The sequence below is a fragment of the Nannospalax galili genome, unplaced genomic scaffold, assembly GCF_000622305.1.
Source record: "Nannospalax galili isolate Female #2095 unplaced genomic scaffold, S.galili_v1.0 scaffold346, whole genome shotgun sequence".
NCBI lineage: Eukaryota > Metazoa > Chordata > Mammalia > Rodentia > Spalacidae > Nannospalax > Nannospalax galili.
This window is the reverse complement of record NW_008357637.1, coordinates 1,738,876-1,745,197: the sequence shown is the minus strand read 5'-3', so window position 1 is coordinate 1,745,197 and position 6,322 is coordinate 1,738,876.

The window sequence follows — 6,322 nt, the reverse complement described above, 5'->3', positions numbered from 1 at the left end:
CAGTTAAATGCATGTTGTATGTTTTCAACAGCTTTGTCATAAAACACTTAGACACAAGGCCAAAAAAATATTTTTTTGAAGATAAGGTCTCACTATGTAGCTCTGGCTGGCCTGGAACTTGCTGTAAACAGTAGGCTGCCCTGGAACTCAGAGATCTACCTTCCTCTGACTCTTGAGTGCTTGGATTAAAGGCATATGCCACCACACCCAGCCTAAGCCAAAACCTAGAGAATAGGAACTCCCTATAACCAAACCAAGAACTGTCACCATAGAAAACCCTAAATAAGCCCTCTAGTTGACTTGGAAATAAATCGTTTTGGAGGTTTCATGGCTGAGTTTCATTTGACTTCTGACTGGCTTTGCTGTGGCACACCTGTGACGTGAGCTATGATACCAACGGCCCAGGTTACCTTGCAGAAACCTGAAGGCATATTTTTCCTGGAAGCACTGACTCTTTGTTGGAGCTGAAAACTATCTGACAGATGTCTAAAGTGGGACAAAAAGTTTAGCCTCTTTATCTTCGCATTGTGTCTGTCCCCTTTGCTACCTCGTCCTTTGTGTCAGATTCTAATCAGCTCCACATAAACTCATGTTGATCACTTCAGGTTTGTCCACAACTGAAATACAGTGTTAACTTGGCCAATTGCCCATTGAAAGAAACATGTTCCTTCTATTCTGTCCTTCACTTTTTCCCATAGCTAGGCAGTGAAAGTCCTTGAATCCTTTCATAAGACTAGGACTTTATGCAAACTGGTAATGCCACCTGTCATTCAGCAGTTCCTGAATGGAGTATTCCTCAGTGCACCAAGTACAAGATCAGGGTCATAATTCTCACTATGTAGCCCTGACTGGCCTGGAACTCACTATGTAGACTAGGCTGGCCTCCAACTCACAGAGATCCATTCACCTGCCTCTGCCTCCTGAGTGCTAGGATTATAAATGTGCACTATTATTCCTGACTTAAATTAGTGAAAACTAAAGGAATTCCTTCTGAAGTTTTACTAGGGGAATTCAGACTTTAAGTTTGATGGCATTAATCTCATCTACACAAACAGGGCTTTCAGAAAACCCCTTTACTTGTCCCTTTAGTGAGTTAAGAGGAAGGAGGAGTTATGCCAACTGGCACCATGTACTACAAAGAGAGACTTATATGGTTAGAAAGATGAGTCAGTAGGATTAGGATGCTTTTAAAGAATGAAAGGTGCTGGTCTCGGTGGTGCACACCTTTAATCCCAGCACTCAGGAGACAGAGGCAGGTGAAGCTCTGTGAGTTCAAGGCCAGCCTGGTCTATATACTGAGTTCCAGGTCAGCTTGGGGGTACAGGGAGACTCTGTCTCAAGAAACAAAAATCAAACAAAAATCTAAAAAATGATGAAAGGTTGTTTTCTATATTTTCTCAAAATTAAATTTTGCTGCTTATGAAGAAATTCATGTTATTGTAAACATAATGTTTCAATATAGACTAAGAGAAATTAAGATACTTTGAATAATATAGAATTAGAAATCTTAGCACAAAGTTATTTTAGAAATCATTCAGGCATAAATTTTTACTGGATATACATATGCATAAAACGTGTTTATATCTACATAGTTATATAGTTATACTATTGTTAATTCGTAAATTAAATACTGCCATTATTAATTTTTTTTTTTTGAGACAAGGTGTCATGTGGTCCAGGCTGGCCTCCAACTTGACATGTAGCTGAGCAGGACCTTGAGTTTCTGGTCCTCCCTCTTTCACCTCTTGAGTGCTGGGGTTACAGGGAATGTACCACCACACACTATTTTGTTGTTGTTTGAGGTGGGGTTTCACTGTGTAGCCCCAGTTGGTATGGAACTCACAGAGATCTGTCTGCCTCTGCCTCCCAAGTGCTGAGATTAAAGGCATGTGCCACCATGCCCTACCATCCCACACTGTTTATACTGTGTTAGGGATTGAACTCAGGGTATTATGCATGCTACACAAACACTCTACCAACTGAGGTATATCCCAGCCTATTAATTTTTATCCTTTGGACAAAAAAGGTTACGAATGTTCATTTTTAATAATTTCCACTCCAGTAAATCACCTGTGCCCCTCTGAAGGTTCCTGACTCAACAACAGTTTCATTTGAGATTGCTCAGTAACGGGTGGAGTTAAATATACAGCCCAAGTTTCTCAAGTTAGTCTACTTTCTTTCTCCCTTTCCTTTCCATAAGAAGAACTATTCCCAGCACAAAACACTTTACAGGGAAAATCACTGTGTCTGGTGCATGGTCGGCACCTACTAAATGTTTTAAAAATGGCTTTTGCTGTGGTACCAAGAACACAATTTCTTTGAAGAATATGTTTTCCTGTTTTTACTCCATGATTCTTGGGATTCATTTCTTTACTTTAAAATATCTGAGCTAATGAGAGCTGTAGAGATGGCTCAGTGGTGAAGAACACTGGATGTTCTTCAGAGGACCCAGGCTCAGTGCCCAGCACCCACATGGTGGCTAACTACAGCCCTTAATTCCAATTCCAGGGGATCCAACTCCATCTTCTGGTCTCTGCAGGCATTAAACACATGGATGCACTTAACATACAGGAAAAGCATTTATAAAGTAAAAAAATTTTTAAAAATCAAAATTAAAATATCTGCACATATGTTAGGATCAAAGTGATAAAAATCTAACTAATCCATCTTAACTCCATGACTAACAACATGTATGTAACATAGATCTTTCCTTTCCCTCTTGTTAAATTGCTCTCTGATGGTCTCTAGGGAATCACTTTGACCTAAGATGAGTAGGTAACACATTGTCCCTGAGTTAGTCTTCTGTTAGGGTAAACTGTACAGTACAGTTGTCCTTGGTGCAAGACAAAATGGATGGGGTATAGGGGAAGTGTTTTTTGTTGTGTGTTTTTAAAAAAGATTTTATTTTTATTTTATGTGTATGAATGTGCACCATGTACTTGCCTGGTGTCGAGAGAGGCCAGAAGAGGGTGTCAGATCCTCTGGAACTGGAGTTACAAATGGTTGTGAGGCACCATATAGATGTTGAGAGCCAAACTGGTATCCTCTGGAAGAGCAGTAAGTGCTCTTAACCTCTGAGCCATCTCTCCAGACCCTCTCCCCCTTTTTGAGAAGAGCCTCATATAGTCCAGGTTGACCTCAAACTCACTATGTAGTTGAGGATGACCTTGGATTCCTGATTCTTCTGCCTTTACCTCCCAAGTACTAGGATTGTATACAATCCTACACACCACAGCTGGTTAATTTTTTTTTCTGGTGCTGAGAATGTAATGTAATAGGCTCATGTATACTAGAAAAGTGCTGTGCCACCGAGGTATATCTCAGCCCTCATAGAAGTATCCTTCCGGACAAGCCTCACATTGCCTACAGCCCTGGTTTCCCCAGACAACTTCTACTCAGGTTAAAGTCTAGCCTTCTTGAGAACGTCTCAGAAAATCCGAATAGACTCCATCAAGAGCTTACCCTCCACTTCTCTACTTCCTTCTTTACCCTTCAATAAATTATGCACTCATTCAGTCACTAAATATGTTAGTCTCTCCCCCAAGACTCAGAATCCTATTGGAACTAGGCATATGGGATTGAGAAGTGGTATTGGGTAATTGGTACAGAGCTGGATCTAACAGCCTGTTCCTCTTTACTCTGTGTTTCCCACAAGCAAGAATGAGACCATGTATTCTCCAAAGCAGTGCCACATTTTACATCAAATGAGGCTTTTGTATTCCCTCCTTTCCTCCCAGTTGACTTCACTGAGACCAGCTGCCTTTAGGACTTACTGTTTTCATTCATCAGGGTAAGTCTGCATATCACAGAAGGGTTGCCTCTTCTCCTGATCTGTCCTTAGGTTAATTATGAGTCATTGCCTTCTTTACTCTCAAGTTGTGTCCTCTTTGTAGTATCCAGGGTTCTAGAGAAACAGAACCAATAGAATGAATATGTATTATAAAAGGGGATTTGTGGAGCTTACCGATAGGAGCAATAGTCCAACCATGGCCATCTGTACTCTGGAGAGGCTGAGAACTCAGCAGTCTCATTCGGTGCTGAGGCTTGGAGAATTCCTGGAGAGTCACTGGTCTTTAGCCCAGGTCAGAAAAATGAAGACTTTATTATTTTTATTTTATGTGTATGAGTGTTTTGCCTGCATGTTTATAAGTGTACCACATGCGTGCAATGCCCTGCAGAAGCCAGGAGAGGGTGTTGGATCCCCTGGAACTGGAGTTCTGATGCCAGCGAAGGACGGAAGCAGCAACAGGAGAGACACACTTGATAGCAAGACGTGAAGGGGAGCAGGCAGCACTGCTTCTCCTAGGACCTCTTTATATCTGGCGCCAGCCAAAAGGTACCACTCACTTTGGGGGAAGGTCTTCTCCCCTCAGTTAATTCTTCCTGAAAATGTCCTCACAGACCACTCCCTAGATGTGTCTCTTAGTTAATTCTAGATTAGATCAAGTTGGTAATCACCATTAAGCACCAAACCCCTTTATGATGGCTCTTCCTGGGCTAGGACTATACTATCTTCATCCCTGAGTTCTCCCTTGAAATGAGACACTTTCCTCTAACTTTTACTATGGACTTTAGTCAGATTAACTTAAAAAAAAAATCTTATTATTATTTTTATTTTATGTGTGTGTTTTGCCTGCATGTATGTAAGTGTACTATGTGCATGAAATGCCGTGCTGAAGCCAAGAGAGGGTATTGGATCCCCTGGAACTGGAGTTATGGAACTGTTGTTAGCTACCATGTGGGTGCTGGGAATCAAATCTGGGTCCTCTGGAAGAACACCAAGTGTTCTTAACCAATGAGCTATCTCTCCAGCTCCCAGATTAACTTCTTCATGGAGTTCACTAATACTTAAGATTGCCTGTATCCTTTCTTCTTAAACTCACTCAGGTTTCTTCATCCCCCTCCCCTCCCTGCCTGATCCTTAAGGACAGTCCCCATGTAAATGGAACTGAGTATCCACTACAATACCGGATTATGAGTGCACGTACTCACTGAACCACCTCACTAGCCTCAAAACCATATTCTTTTCTTATCATTATCACTATTGTTTATTTATCTCTATGTGTATATGTCTGTGTTAGTATATGTGCATGTACATGTGGATACCCCTGGAAGCCAGAAGAGGGTGTCTGTCAGATTCCCTGGAGCTGGAGTTACAGGTGGTTGTGAGCAACCCCATATGGGTGCTGGGAACAGAACTTGGGTCCTGTGGAAGAGCAACAAGAACTCTTAACTACTGAACCATCTCTCCAGCTTCAAACATGATATTCTTAAGAACAAGAATGAAATGAAAATGTTGACTTAGCAGAGTAATGAAGAGGGGCCGGAGAGATGGCTGCTCTTACTGAGGACCATGGTTCAATTCTCAGCACCCACATGGTGACTGACAACTGTCCATAACTCCAGTTCCAGGGAATCCTTGATATGAGTGCACTTACATGGATGCAGGCGAAACACATACACAATCCAAAAAGATTCCCAAAATGTTTTAGAAATATTAGGAAATAGTTTACACATTTTTTAATGTTAGCTTTGTTAAACAGATCACAGGAAAGACCAGGAAAGAACTGACTCCTGAAATCCTCTGACCTCCATATATGTATAATGGCACACACACGTTTACACTTTTATACATCACACACATACAACAACAACAATAATAAATACTTTCTTTAAAAATTAAGTGCACCCATGTCATGCAATGCCCGAGGAGGTCAGAACAGGCTATCAGATCCCCTGGGACTGGAGTTACAGACACTTGTTAGCTGCCATGTGGGTGCTGGGATTCGAACCCAGGTCTTCTGCAAGAACAACCAGTGTTCTTAATTGCTGAGCCATTTCTCCAGCCCCGATAATAAATACTTTCAAGAAAGAAATTTGGGGCTGGAGAGATGGCTCAGTGCTAAGAGCACTGGATGCCCTTGGAGAGGATCTGGATTCAGTTCCCAGCACCACATGGCAGCTAACAACCATTCATAACTGTAACTCCAGTTCCAGGGCATCTAATACCCTCTTCTGGCCTCTATGGGCATTTCATGTATGTGGTTCACTTACATGCCTGCAGGCAAAACGCTCATAAGTGGGGATTACTATACCAGATCTCAAAGTATACTATAGAGCTATAGACATAAAAACAGCATGGTACTGGCACAAAAATAGACACATAGATCAATGGAACATCATTGAAGACCCAAACCCAAGTACACGCAATTTCAGCCACTTGATATTTGACAAAGGTGCCAAGAACATCGATGGAGGAAAGACAGCATCTTCAACAAATGGTGCTGGCAAAACTGGATCTCCACTTGTAGAAGAATGAAAC